This window comes from Salvelinus alpinus, chromosome 18, assembly GCF_045679555.1.
Source record: "Salvelinus alpinus chromosome 18, SLU_Salpinus.1, whole genome shotgun sequence".
Classification (NCBI taxonomy): Eukaryota; Metazoa; Chordata; class Actinopteri; order Salmoniformes; family Salmonidae; genus Salvelinus; species Salvelinus alpinus.
The window spans coordinates 30,739,483-30,764,771 of NC_092103.1; the positions used below are offsets into that span (position 1 = coordinate 30,739,483).

At 41.1% G+C, this 25,289-nt stretch overlaps 1 protein-coding gene across 3 annotated transcripts in view; it reads right to left on the reverse strand.

Moving 5' to 3' along the window:
- Nucleotides 1-25,289, reverse strand: part of LOC139544181 (disabled homolog 2-interacting protein-like) — a 267,245-nt gene that overhangs the window by 196,856 nt on the left and 45,100 nt on the right. The gene's annotated exons all lie outside the window — the stretch shown is intronic.

Genomic DNA, 25,289 nt, shown 5'->3' on the forward strand with positions numbered 1-25,289 from the left:
TTTTTTTAAGTCCATGATTTTAGATAAAGCCAAAACAGTGAGACACTTAGTTAATATTTGGATGGAACACATAGTTGTTATTGACTATTATGAGAAAAAGGCATATAGAGGGGTCTGCCACGCACTGTTGAGATCTTGAAGGTTTGAGAGCAGAGTGGAGAGGGGGGACCAGGACATGAGCAAGGTAGGCTGTGAAATAAGATAGGTAAGAAAAAGGATACGGTTTAAATCAATAAATATATATATTTAAGAACATATATAAGCAGCACAGATACCTTTTAAAGTAGATAAGTCACTTGACAGAGAATTGGAAAAGGATAGATATGAATGGACGCCCAAGGGAGAATTGGACATGAGGCGAATGAAAGGGGCGTTCCTACATGATAATGTCAGACATAAGGATAATTTACACAAATTTTACCTTAGTCATTGGTTAGGTTAGGCAAGGTTGTTACCTGGCAGAGCCAACAAGGGGGGATGGGTAAGTTGTGGTCTAGGATAGGATGTGGCCTATTGGATGATAAACTAATAAAAAATAAAAAAATATCTAGTTAAACAAACAGATATAGAAATAGAAAGAAGTATTGTTGATTACATGAAAAGGTTGTTTGTTTAACCAAACCTGTATGTCCAAGATTTTATGCACTACAGGTGAATTACAGGTGAAGTCACTCAATCCAGTCCCTGAGGCCTGTTGGGGGGACCATACCATTGAATTCTGGTAACAGCTAGCTGAAAGAGCTACCCGGATTCATATCACACTGAGGGAGGGTAAGACACATTGACACTGTCGAACAAGCACAGTGTCCGAGAGGAGAACTGGAATTAACAGAATTCTGGGGGCCATCTCTCGGATGAAGATTTCCTTTTCCTCGTCATTTCATCCCTGTGTTTGTTCATAGAAGTGAAGGTGTGTCTGGCTTCTTGCTGATGATGTTTTCTCTGGGAGAGGGTGGGGCTTTATAGGTGGGCGGTCCATCCTGAGCTGTCTGGTTGTGGGAGCCATATTCCTGATACACCATGAACCCCAAGAAGGCCAGAGGGTAATATTGACACATAGTTAGACAATGAGGATTTTGTATTAACCAAGCATAAGAGATCACTCGATCTGGATAAACAGGAAGTGAGAGTGGGTTTGGGATTGGGAAGGAAGTCTCAGTGGAGTTCTATGTAGACCAAATGGGGCCTCTGACTCCTTGGCAGTTTAGGACTAAGAGCAGCCATTGTGGAAGACATCTATGCAAGTCTCTGTGTAGCTCATGGAAACAGGTTATAGCTCACATCATGAGGGCTATATAAATCTACATACCCAGTATGGAAGATGGAGAGTAGTGAAAGTAAGGGTTTCAGTTGACAACCTAGTGCCATTCCGAATACGAGAAGTTAGAGCAGATGATAGTCAGCCAGAATACAAGCAGAGCCCCAGACAAAGCAGATACTGACCGTAGAGTTGTCCAGAGCCAAGGCCGATGTGGATGGTTCAGATGAAAGATTTTAAGGAAGTGATTGAGGTGGAAACTGTTATGGGATTCTAACCTATGGTTAGGCATGCCTCAGCAATACCTCAGTTCATACTCATTTCCTTTCCATTTGATGGAATTGCTACAACCATGGAATGGCCTGTATGATAAAGCGGTTCAAGAGGGCAGGAAGCTGAACTATGACAGTTGCATTGATCTGTGATATGTGTCCCCAGGTGCCGATTACATCCAGATTTTCTCTTTCACAGTGACAGGATTTTATGGATCGCTACATAACACACGGATGGGAAGTAGGGGGAGTCAGTACATGCAATAGGACTGAGAATGTTACAACTGAGAAGACAATGAGAGACCTGACTGGCAGATGAAAAGGTTTAGAGTGTGGAGGTATGAAGCTGTGACCTAACCTGCCTACCAATTGGAACGGTAGTTATGCACTAGTGCAGTTAGGCATGCTCTTTACCCTTACTCAGATCCAATTCAAAGCGAGGAATTGGATCTTAGCAGGATTAGAGTCAAGTATTTTCTAGTGGTCCACTCTCAATAAGAATGTGGACTAGATCAATTATACCAGAGATGTAATGAATGGCTTGGCAGAATAGAATAGAATCGAGATAGATATGTTATTGGCAGAAAAGGGTGGGGTTTGTGTGTTATTCGGGTCGATGTGCTGTACGTTTATCCCAAGTAACACAGCTCTGGATGGATCTGTGACTAAGGCCTTGGTAGGTTTAACCACCCTAGCTCACGAGTTGGCAGTGAACTCAGGGGTGGATACTTCTCTGACTAATTGGTTTGACAGTATGTTTGGGAAATGGAAAAATGTCATGATTACTGTGTTATGGGCTACCTTCACCTGTGTGACTGTATTAGTTTTGTGTGGATGTGGTTTGATTCCGTGTGTGAAAGTTCTCATTTCCAGGATTCTGGAGAAATCGATGACACAACAGATGAAGTGCGGACCAATTCTAAGCTCTGACCAGTGGGAGGATGAATGTATGGGCCCGGATCTAGTGGAAAACGACTCCGGATCTTTTAATTATGAGGAACCGAGATTGGACGAGACTGTATTTGATGTTTAGAGAATTTAGACGGTTACATGTTTCAATGTATAGACTGTTTCTTTAATGAAGATTGTAACGAAAATCCTAATAGAAGTGTTATAAATCTGATATAAGTTAGAACAGTCATTGATGTTGATGGAGTGTAAATACATATATTGGTTTGGTTTTATTCTTGTATAAACATTTAAGTTTATATATGATCTTTTGATATGTAGCTATGAATTGTTTTGTTATTTAGGGTGGATTGTTAGGAATTTTGTTAATAAATAGTTAAAACAAATTCTAGCTTTAGATAAAAATATAACAAATTGAACTCTGCATGCCTGGTGAAAAGAGATTTGTGTTGTGGGTTATAAAGTAAGCAGAAAGGGTCATTAAACTCTGGTTGAACTGACCCAACTTAGCCCTGAGATGTTTAGATAAGGCTGTGGGTCACTTTTTAGGTCTTTCATTATCTTGAGTTGTCTGCTAAAGTGGTAATCAATTATAGTGAGCCTTCAGGATAAATGATTATATGGTGTTTCATGTGAGTGTCCTGTGAGGTTAGAATGAACTTTTGAACCTGTTTTCTATTTGTTAGGACAATAAGACTCATTCTGTAATCTATGACGTCATATATTGTATATAAACCTGTGTTTATGATCAAATGGGAGCTTGCTCCGAGAATAAACACTATTGTCTAGTTTTGATATGACTGTATCCTGTCTATTTCATGTTGATAAGTATCTTACAAATTCTTATAGATAGACAGATTGAGTTTAATTAATGAGTATATTGTAGGAATTATTTAATTCCACTAACAGTGCCTGATTGTGCACTCATATATACAGTCAACTCATAAACATACATTCATTGGAGTTACTCCTCTTCCAGGGTAGATTTACTGAAAACAACTTATCAAGGCTTTATAGAGCTCCATAAGCACTACATAGGTGCTTCACAAATCACTTCAAAGCCGTCCTAGTTAGGTGTGTCTCCTCTGAGGTAGACTGTCTCATTAGCCTCGGTGAGCCTGGAGTCAGACAGCATGTTTCCTCTGGCCATCCGGAGTGGAGCAGGTTCTGGAGCACACATTACCCTGCAGACACCCTGACCAGGACATTCCAGGGAGAGGCATGCTGTCATTCCCTCCTCTCACTGAAACAATGGATTCCCCCCCTGCCAAGAAAGCACTCAGCTTCAAACAGCTTCAACTGAAACACCAGGGTCCCTATGGATCCATTCATGTTAGCGTGTGTGTCAACGTCTGTGTGTTCTATTGTCTGTGTATTTGTATAAAGCACAGTGTATGGTGAGGTAATGCATCACACTGTTATAAAACAGAGACAATAGATAGCATCTGATGTAATCATACATGGGAAAGAGAAACATGCTGGATACAGTACACTGACACCTGCTCATGGTTTCATGATTATCTTAATGACAGAACTCAGGCCATCATGATTGATGAGGTTCAGTCTGAATTTCTTGAAGTAGATAAAGGTGTACAACAGGGGTTGATTTCAGGATCGGTTCTCTTCACTATTTATATAAACACTATTGGTCAATCTGTTAAAAATAGTAAACTTCATTTATATGCAGATGATACTATCTGCATATTGCCCTGTCTGTTGATCTGTGTCAACATTACAGTCAGATTTAATAGCTATACAGGAACCCCTTGCTCATTTAAAACGTGTGCTTAATATGGGCCAAATGAAATTCATATTATTTTTAAAGTCTTGTAAGAATGTTACAGATAAATTACATGTTCACTTATTATAGGGTTCTCCAATCGAATGTGTTCCTGCATATAAATACTTAGGCGTTTGGATTGATGTGGATTTGACGTTTAGAAGACATATAGATGAGCTGGTTAAGAAGCTAAGATTTAAAGTTGGCTTTTTCTACAGAAACAGATTGTGACTTTCTCTAAGCAATGGGAAGCAGATTATTCAATGAACCTTTTTATCTGTTCTTGATTACGGTGACATTATTTATCAAAGTGCAGCTGCAACTACTCTTTGGATGCCATCTAGCATAGTGTCCTTTCTTTTGTTACAGGTGACAGTTTTTATACTCGTCACTTATATATATACAGTGGGGAGAACAAGTATTTGATACACTGCCGATTTTGCAGGTTTTCCTACTTACAAAGCATGTGGAGGTCTGTAATTTTTATCATAGGTACACTTCAACTGTGAGAGACGGAATCTAAAACAAAAATCCAGAAAATCACATTGTATGATTTTTAAGTAATTAATTTGCATTTTATTGCATGACATAAGTATTTGATACATCAGAAAAGCAGACCTTAATATTTGGTACAGAAACCTTTGTTTGCAATTACAGAGATCATACGTTTCCTGTAGTTCTTGACCAGGTTTGCACACACTGCAGCAGGGATTTTGGCCCACTCCTCCATACAGACCTTCTCTAGATCCTTCAGGTTTCGGGGCTGTCGCTGGGCAATACGGACTTTCAGCTCCCTCCAAAGATTTTCTATTGGGTTCAGGTCTGGAGACTGGCTAGGCCACTCCAGGACCTTGAGATGCTTCTTACGGAGCCACTCCTTAGTTGCCCTGGCTGTGTGTTTCGGGTTGTTGTCATGCTGGAAGACTCAGCCACGACCCATCTTCAATGCTCTTACTGAGGGAAGGAGGTTGTTGGCCAAGATCTCGCGATACATGGCCCCATCCATCCTCCCCTCAATACGGTGAAGTCGCCCTGTCCCCTTTGCAGAAAAGCATCCCCAAAGAATGATGTTTCCACCTCCATGCTTCACGGTTGGGATGGTGTTCTTGGTTGTCCTCATCCTTCTTCTTCCTCCAAACACGGCGAGTGGATTTTAGACCAAAAGGCTCTATTTTTGTCTCATCAGACCACATGACCTTCTCCCATTCCTCCTCTGGATCATCCAGATGGTCATTGGCAAACTTCAGACAGGCCTGGACATGCGCTGGCTTGAGCAGGGGGACCTTGCGTGCGCTGCAGGATTTTAATCTGTGACGGCGTAGTGTGTTACTAATGGTTTTCTTTGAGACTGTGGTCCCAGCTCTCTTCAGGTCATTGACCAGGTCCTGCCGGGTAGTTCTGGGCTGATCCCTCACCTTCCTCATGATCATTGATGCCCCACGAGGTGAGATCTTGCATGGAGCCCCAGACCGAGGGTGATTGACCGTCATCTTCAACTTCTTCCATTTTCTAATAATTGCGCCAACAGTTGTTGCCTTCTCCCCAAGCTGCTTGCCTATTGTCCTGTAGCCCATCCCAGCCTTGTGCAGGTCTACAATTTAACCCTGATGTCCTTACACAGCTCTCTGGTCTTGGCCATTGTGGAGAGGTTGGAGTCTGTTTGATTGAGTGTGTGGACAGGTGTCTTTTATACAGGTAACGAGTTCAAACAGGTGCAGTTAATACAGGTAATGAGTGGAGAACAGGAGGGCTTCTTAAAGAAAAACTAACAGGTCTGTGAGAGCCGGAATTCTTACTGGTTGGTAGGTGATCAAATACTTATGTCATGCAATAAAATGCAAATTAATTACTTAAAAATCATACAATGTGATTTTCTGGATTTTTGTTTTAGATTCCGTCTCTCACAGTTGAAGTGTACCTATGATAAAAATTACAGACCTCTACATGCTTTGTAAGTAGGAAAACCTGCAAAATCGGCAGTGTATCAAATACTTGTTCTCCCCACTGTATATATTTATTTTTTGTGTGCATAATGTGTATTTTTTATATTCGATTATACAGGGAACATTTGGAAAAGAGACCTGTCTCAATATGTTTTCCCTGTCAAAATAAAGCTTAAATAAAATCTGTGATAGTTTGCAAGCCCTGTCACATCCGATGAGCATCAGAGCCGGTGTAGTACGATTCGATCTTAGTCCTGTATTGATGCTTTGCCTGTTTGACGTCAGAGGTCCTAGTGGGATTTCTTAGAAGCGTCTGGATTAGTGTCATGCTCCTTGAAAGCGGCAGCTCTAGCCTTTAGCTCAGTGCGGATGTTGCCTGTAATCCATGACTTCTAGTTAGGACATGTACGTACGGTTACTGTGGGAATGACATTGTCAATGCACTTATTAATGAAGCTGGTGATTGATGTGGTCAACTCCTCAATGCCATCGGATGAATCCTGGAACATATTCCAGTCTGTGCTAGCAAAACAGTCCTGGCCGCCTCTGGATGAGCATTTTCTTGTTTGCTTATTGCCCTATACAGCTTGTTGAGTGCAGTCTTAGAGCCAGTATTGATTTGTAGTGGTAAATAGACATCTATGAAAAATATAGATGAAAACTCTTGGTATATAGTATGGTCTATAGCTTATTATGAGGTATTCTAACTCAGGTGAGTAGAACCTCGAGACTTCCTTAATATTAGAGATCAAGTGCCAGCTGTGTTAATAAAGAGACATACACCTCCCCCTTTGAGCTTACCTGAAGCTGCCGTTCTGTCCTGCCGATGCATAGAAAAATGTTATGTTATCCATGTCCTTGTTCAGCCATGACACCGAGAAACAAAAGGATATTACAATTCTTCAGGTCTCGTTGATAGGATAGTGTCAAACGGAGCTTGTCCAATCTTCTCCAGTGATTGTACATTCGTCAATAGAACGGAGGATTGAGGCGGGTTATCTACTCGCCGATATGGTTTCGTCAGGGTCCCCGCACGTAGGCCTCTTTTGCACCGTCACTTTCTCTTCCGAGTCTCTGGGATTAGGAACTGGTCCGGGGTGAGCAGTATGTCCTGCGTCGCCGACTCCTTGAAGAAGACATTTTAATCCAAATTGAGGTTAGTGATCGCTGTTCTGAAAAGGAAACAATGCGAAACAACGGCGGAAACAATGGCCGGAACATTATGTACAAAAAACGTTAAGATCAACGCAAAAAAACGCTATCCATTCCAGTGCAATTCTTTTCAAGGTGCCTGGGAGTGCATAGGGATTGGTCTGGGTTTGTGTTCTAGCCGCAATCACTGTTCATGCACCGGCAGATTAGGTAAGCTTCTACTGAGAACAACTTATGTAAATGTCTTCTCATTGTGGAAGCACCATAGAGCTACTTAGCATAGTGACTCATTTAGAAAGAGAACCTGTAGAGGAGAGGACTCATCATATGACGGAGAGGGTGAGAGGTGTGAGGACGAGAAAGAGTGTGAATGGAAAATCACCTTCCGTCTTTATTGCCACACACACACAAACACACACACACACACACACTGTACTCTACTAGAGGTAGTCTAGCCTTGGCGGCAGGGAGCCTAACAGTTATAGCGTTGGGCCAGTAACGGAAAGGTTGCTGGTTTGAATACCTGAGCTGACAAGGTAAAAAATCTGCCAATGTGCCTTCAGCAACCTAATTTGTTCCAGTGGTGCCAAACTACTATGGCTGACTCAGCAAAACAACGCATTTTACCACACCTATCTGGTGTACATGGCAACAAAACATCTTATTGTTTAAGTGTTTTTAGTACCCTCTCAGCTTGTTGTCTTGTTGTCTATGAATAAATGGTCAGGCTTTTGACTCATCCTGACAGTGACAACACAACCAATGAATACAGAGATCTGAGTATGCCCTTGGCATGTTGTTTTGGATAGCGATAGGTAGTCTTTATGACCTTTTAGAAGTTATTTTCAGCCCAAAAAATAACTTAAATAACTCAATAACTATTCTGAAGGGGTCACACATCTATGCAGTTATGACAGGAGAGAGAGGATAGCTGCAGTTTAATAAACACACACACACACACACACACACACACACACACACACACACACACACACACACACACACACACACACACACACACACACACACACACACACACACACACACACACACACACACACACACACACACACACACACACACACACACACACACACACATCATGCTGAGAGGGGCCAGTGATATGATGAGGGAAAATCACAGGCTGTCCGAGAGCTAAGATTCTGTTTACTCTCTGTCTCTGTCTGGAGGGATATCTTCTGCTCTTCTCTTTCTTTTCTCTCTCCCATGTTTCTATTTTTCTCCACTCCCCCTTCACAAATACATCACCCTCTTTATTCCCTCCTCTCAACTGTGAGACAAGCAACACTTGTCTTGACTGGCTGACACCACTGCAGAAACATCGCTCTCTTTGCCTGAATATGAATAGCTGTTTCATGTCACTCATTGAGCACTCTGCTTATTACTTCACATATTTATTTATTTCATCATTGTGCGGATGTTCATGTCTTGTTTTGACACCCTGGTGTTTTCAGTGAAATGCTGCGAGACAGATATTTAATGGAACTTTCACAGAAAAGGCCAAAAGCAGTACTTACACAAGTGACAAGCATAACACAAAAACAGATAGCAATCACTAACAAAGTCCACTGGTCACAATAAGAAAAATCATTAATTGCCAATGTTAAGAGATGAGTCTCACTGGGTTAGTATATATATATATATATATGTATATATATGTATATATATATATATATATACTAACCCAGTATATAGACAAGTGTTGCTTGTCTCACAGTTGAGAGGAGGGAATAAAGAGGGTGATGTATTTGTGTGTATATATATATATATATATATATATATATATATATATATATATATATATATATATATATATATATATATATATACAGTGGGGAGAACAAGTATTTGATACACTGCCGATTTTGCAGGTTTTCCTACTTACAAAGCATGTAGAGGTCTGTAATTTTTATCATAGGTACACTTCAACTGTGAGAGACGGAATCTAAAACAAAAATCCAGAAAATCACATTGTATGATTTTTAAATAATTAATTTGCATTTTATTGCATGACATAAGTATTTGATCACCTACCAACCAGTAAGAATTCCGGCTCTCACAGACCTGTTAGTTTTTCTTTAAGAAGCCCTCCTGTTCTCCACTCATTACCTGTATTAACTGCACCTGTTTGAACTCGTTACCTGTATAAAAGACACCTGTCCACACACTCAATCAAACAGACTCCAACCTCTCCACAATGGCCAAGACAAGAGAGCTGTGTAAGGACATCAGGGATAAAATTGTAGACCTGCACAAGGCTGGGATGGGCTACAGGACAATAGGCAAGCAGCTTGGTGAGAAGGCAACAACTGTTGGCGCAATTATTAGAAAATGGAAGAAGTTCAAGATGACGGTCAATCACCCTCGGTCTGGGGCTCCATGCAAGATCTCACCTCGTGGGGCATCAATGATCATGAGGAAGTTGAGGGATCAGCCCAGAACTACACGGCAGGACCTGGTCAATGACCTGAAGAGAGCTGGGACCACCGTTTCAAAGAAAACCATTAGTAACACACTACGCCGTCATGGATTAAAATCCTGCAGCGCACGCAAGGTCCCCCTGCTCAAGCCAGCGCATGTCCAGGCCCGTCTGAAGTTTGCCAATGACCATCTGGATGATCCAGAGGAGGAATGGGAGAAGGTCATGTGGTCTGATGAGACAAAAATAGAGCTTTTTGGTCTAAACTCCACTCGCCGTGTTTGGAGGAAGAAGAAGGATGAGTACAACCCCAAGAACACCATCCCAACCATGAAGCATGGAGGTGGAAACATAATTATTTGGGGATGCTTTTCTGCAAAGGGGACAGGACGACTGCACCGTATTGAGGGGAGGATGGATGGGGCCATGTATCGCGAGATCTTGGCCAACAACCTCCTTCCCTCAGTAAGAGCATTGAAGATGGGTCGTGGCTGGGTCTTCCAGCATGACAACGACCCAAAAACACAGCCAGGGCAACTAAGGAGTGGCTCCGTAAGAAGCATCTCAAGGTCCTGGAGTGGCCTAGCCAGTCTCCAGACCTGAACCCAAAAGAATATCTTTGGAGGGAGCTGAAAGTCCGTATTGCCCAGCGACAGCCCCGAAACCTGAAGGATCTGGAGAAGGTCTGTATGGAGGAGTGGGCCAAAATCCCTGCTGCAGTGTGTGCAAACCTGGTCAAGAACTACAGGAAACGTATGATCTCTGTAATTGCAAACAAAGGTTTCTGTACCAAATATTAAGTTCTGCTTTTCTGATGTATCAAATACTTATGTCATGCAATAAAATGCAAATTAATTACTTAAAAATCATACAATGTGATTTTCTGGATTTTTGTTTTAGATTCCGTCTCTCATAGTTGAAGTGTACCTATGATAATAATTACAGACCTCTACATGCTTTGTAAGTAGGAAAACCTGCAAAATCGGCAGTGTATCAAATACTTGTTCTCCCCACTGTATATATATATATATATAGAGAGAGAGAGAGAGAGAGAGAGAGAGAGAGAGAGAGAGAGAGAGAGAGAGAGAGAGAGAGAGAGAGAGAGAGAGAGAGAGAGAGAGAGAGAGAGAGAGAGAGAGAGAGAGAGAGAGAGAGAGAGAGAGAGAGAGAGAGAGAGAGAGAGAGAGAGAGAGAGAGAGAGAGAGAGAGAGACAGAGAGAGAGACTGATTTCTTGTTTAGGTTGGCTGCAGAGGGCCTTTGTCTGTGTGTTTGTGGGAAAGGCGGGCTGGAGGAGGCAAGAGGAGGAGGAAGTGGATGTTTTTGCAGAGAGAGCAACATAGGTTCAGCATTCCTGTCAGTGCTGTCTGAGACCCCTCTAACCTTCCAAGGCCTGGTCCAACCACATAGAACACATAAAATGTTACAGTGTCATAATGAACAGGCAGAATGTTACTGCGTGACATAGAACAGAGCTGAACCAATAACACACAGCAACTAACACAACATGGCCTATACAACACAGACACATAACAAGCATGTACATACCCAAATAGGGAATACAAGACGCTAAAAGTAAACTAATAGGTTTAAAGATGAATGGACTAAACGAATGCACTGCGGGGCAGAGTGTGTGTGTGTGTGTGTGTGTGTTGAAGTGTTGACAGGAGGGTCTTAGAGAGAGAAGGATGGGTAGAATCACAGCCTTTCCTCTACCTCCCTGTCCCCTGACACCCACAGCCAAACCACTCTCTGTTCCCTCTGGTCCCTATGGTAATCTGAGGGTAAATCTCCAGGATTAGGGGGAATCAACCAGCACCTGTCTCCCCTTTATAGGAGTCTGTTTGGGACTGAGAAGTGCTCAGTCATCTGGCCCCTCTCCACCTATGCCAGTGCAGGCTTGTGTAGGAAGCAGCTTCCAGGCTCAAACCTCCATCCAGTCTAGTCTAGTCCTGGCTGTGTTTAGGTACTGTAGAGAGCAGCTTCTAATGCCACCGGCTTTATGACGACAACCAGGGCTAAAATCCTGGGTTAAACATCATGATGATCTGACAGTATATCAGTATAACAGCAGAGTACAGGCGTCAGAGCCAGGACGTGTTCCAGTTTCCTGTGTTTAGCTATAAATGAGCTTGGGTTTTGGAAACTGACTCATCGTTCAGTCCCATGTTGGTGCAGCCATGTTTCCCATACACAGGCCTGCTTCACTTCCTCAGTTCTTGTTAGTTCAGTGTGACACACATGGATAGGAAACAACAATCTGTGTGTGTGTGTGTGTGTGTGTGTGTGTGTGTGTGTGTGTGTGTGTGTGTGTGTGTGTGTGTGTGTGTGTGTGTGTGTGTGTGTGTGTGTGTGTGTGTGTGTGTGTGTGTGTGTGTGTGTGTGTGTGTGTGTGTGTGTGTGTGTGTGTGTGTGTGTGTATGAATGAATGTTACACAACCTTCATTCAACAGCTGCTGCTGGATGGTGGACTGATATAATGTGAGTGTGTTGGTGAGAATGAACGGAGAGAGAGGGGGAGTGTGATGGAGAGATAGAGAGAGTGTGATGGAGAGATAGAGAGAGTGTGATGGAGAGATAGAGAGAGTGTGATGGAGAGATAGAGAGAGTGTGATGGAGAGATACAGAGAGTGTGATGGAGAGATACAGAGAGTGAAAAACGAGATAAAGGCCTGTATAGGAGAGGACACACAAAGGGAAAACCAAAAGCACACAAACACACACTACACTACACTATACACTACACTATAAAACATTACACTACACTATAATACACTACAATACAGTGCATTTGGAAACTATTCAGACCCCTAGACTTTTTCCACATTTTGTTACATTACAGTCTTATTATAAAATCGATGAAATAAATACAAATCCGGATCAATCTACAAATCAAATTGTATCGGTCACATACACATGGTTAGCAGATGTTAATGCAAGTGTAGCGAAATGCTTGTACACACAATACCACATAATGACAAAGCGAAAACACGTTTTTAGAAATTGTAGCAAATGTATATAAGAAAAAAAACAGAAATACCTTATTTAAATAAGTATTCAGACCCTTTGCTATGAGACTCAAAATTGAGCTCAGGTGCATCCTGTTTCCATTGATCACCCTTGAGATGTTTCTACAACTTGATTGGAGTCCACCTGTGGTAAATTCAATTGAGTGGATATGATTTGTAAAGGCACACACCTGTCTATATAAGGTCCCACAGTTGACAGTGCATGTCAGAGCAAAAACCAAGCCATGAGGTTGAAGGAATTGTCCATAGGGCTCTGAGACAGGATTGTGTCGAGACACAGATCTGGGTAAGGGCACCAAAACAATTCTGCAGCATTGAAGGTCCCCAATAACACAGTGGCCTCCATCATTCTTAAATGGAAGAAGTTTGGAACCACCAAGACTCTTCCTAGAGCTGTCCGCCAAACGGGGAGAAGGGCCTTGGTCAGGAAGATTGAACAAGAACCCGATGGTCACTCTGACAGAGCTCCAGAGTTCCTCTGTGGAGATGGGAGAACCTTCCAGGAGGACAACCATCTCTGCAGCACTCCACCATGACAGCTCGTTTGGAGTTTGCCAAAAGGCACCTAAAGGACTCTCAGACCATAACAAACAAGATTCTCTGGTCTGATATGCCAAGCGTCACGTCTGGAGGAAACCTGGCACCATCCCTACGGTGAAGCATGGTGGTGGCAGCATCATCCTGTGGGGATGATTTTCAGCGGCAGGGACTGGGAGACTAGTCAGGATCGATGCAAAGATGAACAGAGCAAAGTACAAAGAGATGCTTTATGAAAACCTGCTCCAGAGCGCTCAGGACCTCAGACTGTGGCGAACGTTCACCTTCCAACAGGACAACGACCCTAAACACACAGCCAAGACAACGCAGGAGTGGCTTCGGGACAAGTCTCTGAATGTCCTTGAGTGGCCTAGCCAGAGAACTGAACCCAATCGAACATATCTGGAGAGACCTGAAAATAGCTGTACCAACGACGCTCCCCATCCAACCTGACAAAACTTGAGAGGATCTGCAGAGAGAAATGGGAGAAACTCCCCAAGTACAGGCGTGCCAAGCTTGTAGCGTCATACACAAGAAGACTCCAGGCTGTAATCACTGCCAAAGGTGCTTCAACAAAGTACTGAGTAAAGGGTCTAAATACTTATGTAAATGTGATATTTCAGTTTTTAATTTGCAAAAATGTCTAAAAACCTGTTTTTGCTTTGTCATTATGGGGTAATGTGTGTAGATCCATTTTAGAATAAGGCTGTAACGTAACAAAATGTGGAACAATTCAAGGGGTCTGAATACTTTCCGAATGCGCTGTATAATACACTACACTATAATTATCTCTCTCTCTCTATCTCTCTCTGTCTCTCTCTTTCTCTCTCTCTGCATCTTTCTCCCACCTTCTCTCCCTCCCTCACTCACTGAAGCACTTCACAGGCCAAGTCCTTCACAGACTAAACGTCTATGTGTGTCTACCTATGTCTCTGTGTGTGTGTGTGCCTGTATGTGTGTCTGAATAAATCACTTTATTATTGTACCCAGGTGGTGAGATAAGAGAAGCCATAACAACCGGGTTGAATATGTAAATGTGAATAAACTTCCTTCAGGTACAGTTATAGACTAGACATGATAAGACTAGCAATGATAGGAGCTGTTCCACTGAGAGACAAACAAGGACAGGCCAGACACACACACACACAAAAGTGTCATCCCATTCCCTAAGTCTTTCCTCATAATTGATTCAGTGACCCTGGCACAAACAAACAAGACTATAACACCACTGCAATACCAGTGGTGTTAGACAATCACTCGCTAACGAGCAGAACTGGGCTCAATAGAGCATCAATAAAGCAAACACAAGCATGTACACACACTGGCACACAAGCCAGCAGTCAGACACGCACACCCTCCTCCTGTCCACTTCATAATTGGACAAATCCCCATCAGAGGCAAGTTAGTAAACAAACATAAAACATTTTTAGATATAACAGTGCAAACTTAGCCAGGGAGGTCAGACAAGACGTAATGCAAACACAGAGCACAATATCATCACACTATGTCACATGTCTGCTATCATACTGTATCACAAAGCAGGACAGTGTAGGGCAGTGGGTGTGTTGTGTTGTGTCGTGTTTCAGGTCCTGTCTGTCTGTCTGTCTGTCTGTCTGTCTGTCTGTCTGTCTGTCTGTCTGTCTGTCTGTCTGTCTGTCTGTCTGTCTGTCTGTCTGTCTGTCTGTCTGTCTGTCTGTCTGTCTGTCTGTCTGTCTGTCTGTCTGTCTGTCTGTCTGTCTGTCTGTCTGTCTGTCTGTCTGTCTGTCTGTCTTATCTCAGGATGAGATAATAGGGTCGCTTTGATGTCTCCTCTCTGTCATGAACTTTTTGTCAAAGTGCACACCCTCTCCTAGACACAAAGTTCACACACAAATACAAACAAACACACATACATACACAGTACACAAACAGAGAGAGACTGACATGCACACGCACACACGCACACACAAACACACTCACAGACAAGTACATAGATATGCACACACACAACAACAACAAAAATATGTTATTGGTCACGTACACATATTTGCAGATGTTATGGCAGGTTCAGGAAAATGCTTGTATTTCTAGCTCCAACAATGCAGTAATAATACCTAGAAAACAAAACAAAACAATACGCACATCATTCAAAACATTTAAAGAAAGAAATTACAAAATTCCAGAACGAGCAGTGTCAGCATCTGTAGAAGCCACATTTCTTCAGCTTTTTGAGGTTGAAGAGGCGCTGTTGTTTCTTCACAACACTGCCTGTGTGAATGGATGATTTCAGGTTGTCAGTGATATGTACGTCAAGGAACTTGAAGTTTTTCATCCTCTCCACTGCAGCCCATTGATGTGGATAGAAGCATGCTCATTCTGCTGTCTCCTGAAGTCCACGATCAGCTCCTTTATTTTGTTGACGTTGAGGGAGAGGTTATTTTCCTGGCACCACTCTGCCAGGGCCCTCACCTCCTCCCAGTAGGCTGTCTCGCTGTTGTTGGTAATCATTCACAATGACATTACGACAGGCATGTTGGAAACAAATACCAATAAGAGATTGGAACCTGGAACTATCCCAACTGTAGTCTGGTTACAATAAGAGATTGGAACCTGGAACTATCCCAACTGTAGTCTGGTTACAATAAGAGATTGGAACCTGGAACTATCCCAACTGTAGTCTGGTTACAATAAGAGATTGGAACCTGGAACTATCCCAACTGTAGTCTGATTACATTAAGAGATTGGAACCTGGAACTATCCCTACTGTAGTCTGGTTACAATAAGAGATTGGAACCTGGAACTATCCCAACTGTATTCTGGTTACAATAAGAGATTGGAACCTGGAACTATCCCAACTGTAGTCTGGTTACAATAAGAGATTGGAACCTGGAACTATCCCAACTGTATTCTGGTTACAATAAGAGATTGGAACCTGGAACTATCCCAACTGTAGTCTGGTTACAATAAGAGATTGGAACCTGGAACTATCCCAACTGTAGTCTGGTTACAATAAGAGATTGGAACATGGAACTATCCCAACTGTAGTCTGGTTACAATAAGAGATTGGAACCTGGAACTATCCCAACTGTATTCTGGTTACAATAAGAGATTGGAACCTGGAACTATCCCAACTGTAGTCTGGTTACAATAAGAGATTGGAACCTGGAACTATCCCAACTGTAGTCTGGTTACAATAAGAGATTGGAACCTGGAACTATCCCAACTTTAGTCTGGTTACAATAAGAGATTGGAACCTGGAACTATCCCAACTGTATTCTGGTTACAATAAGAGATTGGAACCTGGAACTATCCCAACTGTAGTCTGGTTACAATAAGAGATTGGAACCTGGAACTATCCCAACTGTAGTCTGGTTACAATAAGAGATTGGAACCTGGAACTATCCCAACTGTAGTCTGGTTACAATAAGAGATTGGAACCTGGAACTATCCCAACTGTATTCTGGTTACAATAAGAGATTGGAACCTGGAACTATCCCAACTGTATTCTAGTTACAATAAGAGATTGGAACCTGGAACTATCCCAACTGTAGTCTGGTTACAATAATAGATTGGAACCTGGAACTATCCCAACTGTATTCTGGTTACAATAAGAGATTGGAACCTGGAACTATCCCAACTTTATTCTAGTTACAATAAGAGATTGGAACCTGGAACTATCCCAACTGTAGTCTGGTTACAATAAGAGATTGGAACCTGGAACTATCCCAACTGTATTCTGGTTACAATAAGAGATTGGAACCTGGAACTATCCCAACTGTATTCTGGTTACAATAAGAGATTGGAACCTGGAACTATCCCAACTGTAGTCTGGTTACAATAATAGATTGGAACCTGGAACTATCCCAACTGTATTCTGGTTACAATAAGAGATTGGAACCTGGAACTATCCCAACTGTATTCTAGTTACAATAAGAGATTGGAACCTGGAACTATCCCAACTGTAGTCTGGTTACAATAAGAGATTGGAACCTGGAACTATCCCAACTGTATTCTGGTTACAATAATAGATTGGAACCTGGAACTATCCCAACTGTATTCTGGTTACAATAAGAGATTGGAACCTGGAACTATCCCAACTGTAGTCTGGTTACAATAAGAGATTGGAACCTGGAACTATCCCAACTGTATTCTGGTTACAATAAGAGATTGGAACCTGGAACTATCCCAACTGTAGTCTGGTTACAATAAGAGATTGGAGCCTGGAACTATCCCAACTGTATTCTGGTTACAATAATAGATTGGAACCTGGAACTATCCCAACTGTATTCTGGTTACAATAAGAGATTGGAACCTGGAACTATCCCAACTGTATTCTGGTTACAATAAGAGATTGGAACCTGGAACTATCCCAACTGTAGTCTGGTTACAATAAGAGATTGGAACCTGGAACTATCCCAACTGTATTCTGGTTACAATAAGAGATTGGAGCCTAGAACTATCCCAACTGTATTCTGGTTACAATAAGAGATTGGAACCTGGAACTATCCCAACTGTATTCTGGTTACAATAAGAGATTGGAACCTGGAACTATCCCAACTGTAGTCTGGTTACAATAAGAGATTGGAGCCTGGAACTATCCCAACTGTATTCTGGTTACAATAATAGATTGGAACCTGGAACTATCCCAACTGTAGTCTGGTTACAATAAGAGATTGGAACCTGGAACTATCCCAACTGTAGTCTGATTACAATAAGAGATTGGAGCCTGGAACTATCCCAACTGTAGTCTGATTACAATAAGAGATTGGAACCTGGAACTATCCCAACTGTAGTCTGGTTACAATAAGAGATTGGAACCTGGAACTATCCCAACTGTAGTCTGGTTACAATAAGAGATTGGAACCTGGAACTATCCCAACTGTAGTCTGATTACAATAAGAGATTGGAACCTGGAACTATCCCAACTGTAGTCTGGTTACAATAAGAGATTGGAACCTGGAACTATCCCAACTGTAGTCTGGTTACAATAAGAGATTGGAACCTGGAACTATCCCAACTGTAGTCTGGTTACAATAAGAGATTGGAACCTGGAACTATCCCAACTGTATTCTGGTTACAATAAGAGATTGGAACCTGGAACTATCCCTACTGTATTCTGGTTACAATAAGAGATTGGAGCCTGGAACTATCCCAACTGTATTCTGGTTACAATAATAGATTGGAACCTGGAACTATCCCAACTGTAGTCTGGTTACAATAATAGATTGGAACCTGGAACTATCCCAACTGTAGTCTGGTTACAATAAGAGATTGGAACCTGGAACTATCCCAACTGTAGTCTGGTTACAATAAGAGATTGGAACCTGGAACTATCCCAACTGTAGTCTGGTAACATTAGCTCAGCTGGAGCATATTCTGTCTGTCGCTGTCGACCACCTGTCTTTTTTCTAAATGTCACCTGTCTGTCTTTTTGAACACTAACTGTCCCAACTGTCTTGTATCTGTATCCACTAACAGATGTACTGCGACTTGAACAAACTATAAACACACTTCCTCAACTGACATCCTCAACTGGCTACAACTTATAAATACAGCACATAGCAAGAAGAGCAGCAGGCTACAGGGGAAGGGAAATCAGTTGTGTACTGACTGTAGGTTGTGTACTCTGTTAAAGAAAAACCTTCTGGATTTAATTATCGTAACAAACTCATTGATCAAACACAGCCCACAGCAAACAGCTCAAGGACAACTCAGAGAGCGTTGCTGTTTTCTGCCATAACAGATGCAACAGACAGATGTGTGTGTGTGTATGTGTAAGACCCTACAAAAGCTATAAACAAAGTATAACTTTATAACAAAAGCAGAAACAGGCCCTGGTTGTAGTCAACAGCTTAGCTACACTGAAAAAAGTAGTTGTCACAAGTGTTTGCGTTTGAAAGAGAGAGAGTGACGTATGAGAATGTAATGGTCTGGGTTACACCTCAATGGAAAATAAGTCGTCAGATATTTAATTTACATAAAGAGAGAATTAAATAGTGAGTGATAGTGAGAGAAATTTCAAACATCTTTCTCTTTTGAAACCTTTGTGTGTTTAATGTTGATTTGTGATTGTTTATTCCACTTGCTTTGGCAATGTTAACATATGTTTCCCATGCCAATAAAGCCCCATTGAATTTAATTTATTTGAGAGAGAAAGAGACAGAGAGAGAAAGAGAGAGACAGACAGAGAGAGAGACAGAGAGAGAGAGAGAGAGAAGAGAGAGAGAGAAGAGAGAGAGAGAGAAAGAGAGAGAAAGAGAGAGAAAGAGAGAGAGAAGAGAGAGAGAGAGAAGAGACAGAGACAGAGACAGAGAGAAGAGAGAGAGAGAGAGAAGAGAGAGAGAGAGAGAGAGAGAGAAAGAAAGAAGGAACAGCACATCAGAAATCAGCTCAATGTAATTGAAGACTCCATAGACTCTAACCAATTCTGGGAAAATTGGAAAACACTAAACAAACAACAACATGAAGAATTATCTATCCAAAATGGAGATGTATGGGTAAACCACTTCTCCAATCTTTTTGGCTCTATAACAAAGAATAAAGAGCAAAAACATATACATGATCAAATACAAATCCTAGAATCAACTATTAAAGACTACCAGAACCCACTGGATTCTCCAATTACCTTGAATGAGCTACAGGACAAAATAAAAACCCTCCAACCCAAAAAGGCCTGTGGTGTTGATGGTATCCTTAATGAAATGATCAAATATACAGACAACAAATTCCAATTGGCTATACTAAAACTCTTTAACATCGTCCTTAGCTCTGGCATCTTCCCCAATATTTGGAACCAAGGACTGATCACCCCAATCCACAAAAGTGGAGACAAATTTGACCCCAATAACTACCGTGGAATATGCGTCAACAGTAACCTTGGGAAAATACTCTGCATTATCATTAACAGCAGACTCGTACATTTCCTCAATGAAAACAATGTACTGAGCAAATGTCAAATTGGCTTTTTACCAAATTACCGTACAACAGACCATGTATTCACCCTACACATCCTAATTGACAACCAAACAAACCAAAACAAAGGCAAGGTCTTCTCATGCTTTGTTGATTTCAAAAAAGCCTTCGACTCAATTTGGCATGAGGGTCTGTTATACAAATTTATGGAAAGTGGTGTTGGGGGTAAAACATACGACATTATAAAATCCATGTACACAAACAACAAGTGTGCGGTTAAAATTGGCAAAAAACACACACATTTCTTCACACAGGGTCGTGGGGTGAGACAGGGATGCAGCTTAAGCCCCACCCTCTTCAACATATATATCAACGAATTGGCGCGGGCACTAGAACAGTCTGCAGCACCCGGTCTCACCCTACTAGAATCCGAAGTCAAATGTCTACTGTTTGCTGATGATCTGGTGCTTCTGTCACCAACCAAGGAGGGCCTACAGCAGCACCTAGATCTTCTGCACAGATTCTGTCAGACCTGGGCCCTGACAGTAAATCTCAGTAAGACCAAAATAATGGTGTTCCAAAAAAGGTCCAGTCACCAGGACCACAAATTCCATCTAGACACCGTTGCCCTAGAGCACACAAAAAACTATACATACCTCGGCCTAAACATCAGCACCACAGGTAACTTCCACAAAGCTGTGAACGATCTGAGAGACAAGGCAAGAAGGGCCTTCTATGCCATCAAAAGGAACATAAATTTCAACATACCAATTAGGATCTGGCTAAAAATACTTGAATCAGTCATAGAGCCCATTGCCCTTTATGGTTGTGAGGTCTGGGGTCCGCTCACCAACCAAGATTTCACAAAATGGGACAAACACCAAATTGAGACTCTGCATGCAGAATTCTGCAAAAATATCCTCCGTGTACAACGTAGAACACCAAATAATGCATGCAGAGCAGAATTAGGCCGATACCCACTAATTATCAAAATCCAGAAAAGAGCCGTTAAATTCTACAACCACCTAAAAGGAAGCAATTCCCAAACCTTCCATAACAAAGCCATCACCTACAGAGAGATGAACCTGGAGAAGAGTCCCCTAAGCAAGCTGGTCCTAGGGCTCTGTTCACAAACACAAACACACCCCACAGAGCCCCAGGACAACAGCACAATTAGACCCAACCAAATCATGAGAAAACAAAAAGATAATTACTTGACACATTGGAAAGAATTAACAAAAAAACAGAGCAAACTAGAATGCTATTTGGCCCTAAACAGAGAGTACACAGTGGCAGAATACCTGACCACTGTGACTGACCCAAACTTAAGGAAAGCTTTGACTATGTACAGACTCAGTGAGCATAGCCTTGCTATTGAGAAAGGCCGCCGTAGGCAGACATGGCTCTCAAGAGAAGACAGGCTATGTGCACACTGCCCACAAAATGAGGTGGAAACTGAGCTGCACTTCCTAACCTCCTGCCCAATGTATGACCATATTAGAGATGACCATATTAGAGAGACATATTTCCCTCAGATTACACAGATCCACAAAGAATTTGAAAACAAATCCAATGTTGATAAACTCCCATATCTACTGGGAGAAATTCCACAGTGTGCCATCACAGCAGCAAGATTTGTGACCTGTTGCCACAAGAAAAGGGCAACCAGTGAAGAACAAACACCATTGTAAATACAACCCATATTTATGCTTATTTATTTTAACTTGTGTGCTTTAACCATTTGTACATTGTTACAACACTGTATATATATAATATAACATTTGTAATGTCTTTATTGTTTTGAAACTTCTGTATGTGTAATGTTTACTGTTAATTTGTATTGTTTATTTCACTTTTGTATAATATCTACCTCACTTGCTTTGGCAATGTTAACACATGTTTCCCATGCCAATAAAGCCCCTTGAATTGAATTGAATTGAATGCAACTCTATACAGTTTTTCAATAACTCACAATACCAAAACAATAAAGATGGTGTCAATTCGGCTACTCTAAACATCAACTGCATATTCCAAAAAGCAGCATCGAAAGCAAATTTGAGAAAACCAAAGAAATGCAACATCAGAAACAAAAAACAAAATGTTTCTGACAAATGGTTTGATAATGAATGTAAAACAATTAGAAAACACCTAAGACAAATGTCAAACAAAAAACATAAGCAGCAAAACAACCCAGAGCTACGATATGAATACTTTGAAACTCTGAAACAGTATAAACATACACTGAAACGCAAGAAACTGAATTATACCAACAAGACACTTGATGAAATTGAAAACGCAATTGACCAAAATCAGTTCTGGGACATGTGGAACAATTTAAGCACAACAAAGCCACAAGAATTAGCCATACAAGATGTAGGAATTTGGAAAACTTATTTTGATAATCTATACAAAAACATCCCACAAAAAGACTTAAAACAGAACCAATTAGAAATTAAAGAAAAATTGAAAATCCTTGAATCAGTCATTAAAAATAACCAAAATCCATTAGATTACCCAATAACCCAACAAGAACTAAATGAAAAGCTCAAATCTATTAAATCAAAGAAGGCTTGTGGTCTAGACAACATCAGAAATGAAATGCTGAAAAACAGCACACCTGAGTTGCAAAATGCTGTGCTTAAATTGTTCAACATGGTTTTAACTTCTGGCTGCTTCCCTGATGTCTGGAACCAGGGGCTCATCTCCCCTATCCACAAAAGTGGAGACAAATCAGACCCCAATAATTACAGGGGAATTTGTGTAAACAGTAACTTGGGAAAGGTTTTCTGTAGCATTTTGAATTCAAGAATCCAAACCTTTCTTCAAGAAAAAAATGTAATAACTAAATGTCAAATTGGCTTTCTCCCTAACCATCGCACTACTGACCATATATACACCTTACACACACTAATTAATAAACACGTCCACCAAAAAAAAGAGGGCAAAATCTTTGCTTGCTTTATTGACTTTAAAAAAGCATTTGATTCTATTTGGCACGAAGGGCTATTCTACAAAATTCTACAAAGTGGGCTTGGTGGTAAGGTGTATGACTTAATAAAATGTATGTACACAGAAAATAAGTGTGCAATAAAAATCAAAAACCAAAGAACAGAATTCTTTTCACAATGTCGAGGTGTGAGACAAGGCTGTAGTTTGAGTCCAAATCTTTTCAACATTTATATCAATGAATTAGCAGACATGTTGGACCATTCTCCAGCCCCAGGACTCACACTATTTGACACAGAGGTGAAATACCTGCTATATGCTGATGACTTGGTACTTCTATCACCAACCAAAGAAGGTCTTCAACAGAACATTAATATTCTAGAGCAATATTGCCATAATTGGGCCCTGGCAGTAAATTTCCCAAAAACTAAAATCATGATTTTCCAAAAACAAAACAGATGTCAGAAACACAAATATAAATTCACCCTGAACAACACCATAATTGAACACACAAAAAATTACACCTACCTTGGTCTGACCATATCTGCATCGGGAAACTTTAATATGGCAGTGAATGCACTCAAAGAAAAAGCCCGCAGAGCATTGTATGCAATAAAAATGAAATTATTCAAAATCAACATCCCAATTAGAATTTGGACCAAAATATTTGACAGTGTAATCCTACCAATAGCTCTTTACGGAAGTGAGGTTTGGGGGCCACTCAATAAACTGGACTTTAAAATGTGGGACAAACATCCAATTGAAACCCTACATGCAGAATTCTGTCGGAAAATCCTACAAGTCCAGAGAAATACACCAACTAATGCATGTAGGGCAGAATTGGGCCGCTTTCCAGTAATAATGAAAATACAGAAAAGATCATTAAAATTTTGGCTACATCTAAATTCAAGTCCAAATTCGAGTCTGCAATTTAAAGCACTTCAAACCCAAGAACTGAGCCCAGAAACGAGCCCTCTCAGTCAGCTGGTGTTGGACCTAACCAACCAAGCTGACACCGGCACTGCTTCAAAAGAAAGAATTCCAATAAACAAAATCATGAACCAATCAAAGGACTCATATTTACAACATTGGAAAAACAAAACAAAATCCCAAAGCCGACTAAATTGCTATCTGACCCTAAACAGAGAATATGAATTGGCTGAATATCTCTACTCTGTCAGAGATTCGAAGCAGAGACAGATCCTTACCAAGTACAGGCTGAGTGACCACCGATTGGCAATAGAAACCGGCAGACATAAAAAGACATGGCTACCCAAAGAGGAGCGTGTATGTGGTCACTGCACGACAGGGGAGGTAGAAACAGAGATGCACTTTCTCCTTTACTGTGATAAATATTCCTCACCAAGAGATTCATTATTCACAGAAATGACTACATTTATTCCAAATTTTAACTTATTAAACCCAGAGGAAAAACTAAAAATACTCATGGGCGAAGGAGCAATGGCTCCTCTTGCAGCCAAATATGTATTTGCCTGCCATAGCCTGAGGGACACTGAATAATAACATCTGCATAGTAAGCAGTAACTTACTTATTATGACTGTTATTGTTATTACTGTTATTGTTATTAGTATTATTATTGTTGTTTATCATTCCAAATAGTAATGGTATGGGTGGTAATGGTAATGATAGCAGTTTAATGATAGTGGTGGTGGTAGTGGTGCATTACACCATACATTACATTCGACTATTGACTGTTACCATTTTATTGTTACTATTTTTTATATTTAATTTTGTATTATTATTTACTGCCATTCTATATTATTATTTGTCATTGTTTTAATTGTATTACAATGTATATTGTATACATTGTTGCTTTGGCAATATTGACACAATGTTTTTCATGCCAATAAAGCAGCTTGAATTTGAATTTGAATTTAGAGAGAGAGAGAGAGAGAGAGAGAGAGAGAGAGAGAGAGAGAGAAAGAGAGAAAGAGAGCTAGAGAGAGAAGAGAGAGAAGAGACAGAGACAGAGACAGAGACGAAGAGAGAGAGAGAGAGAGAAGAGAGAGAGAGAGAGAGAGAGAGAGAAGAGACAGAGACAGAGACAGAGAGAGAGAGAGAGAGAGAGAGAGAGAGAGAGAGAGAGAGAGAGAGAGAGAGAGAGAGAGAGAG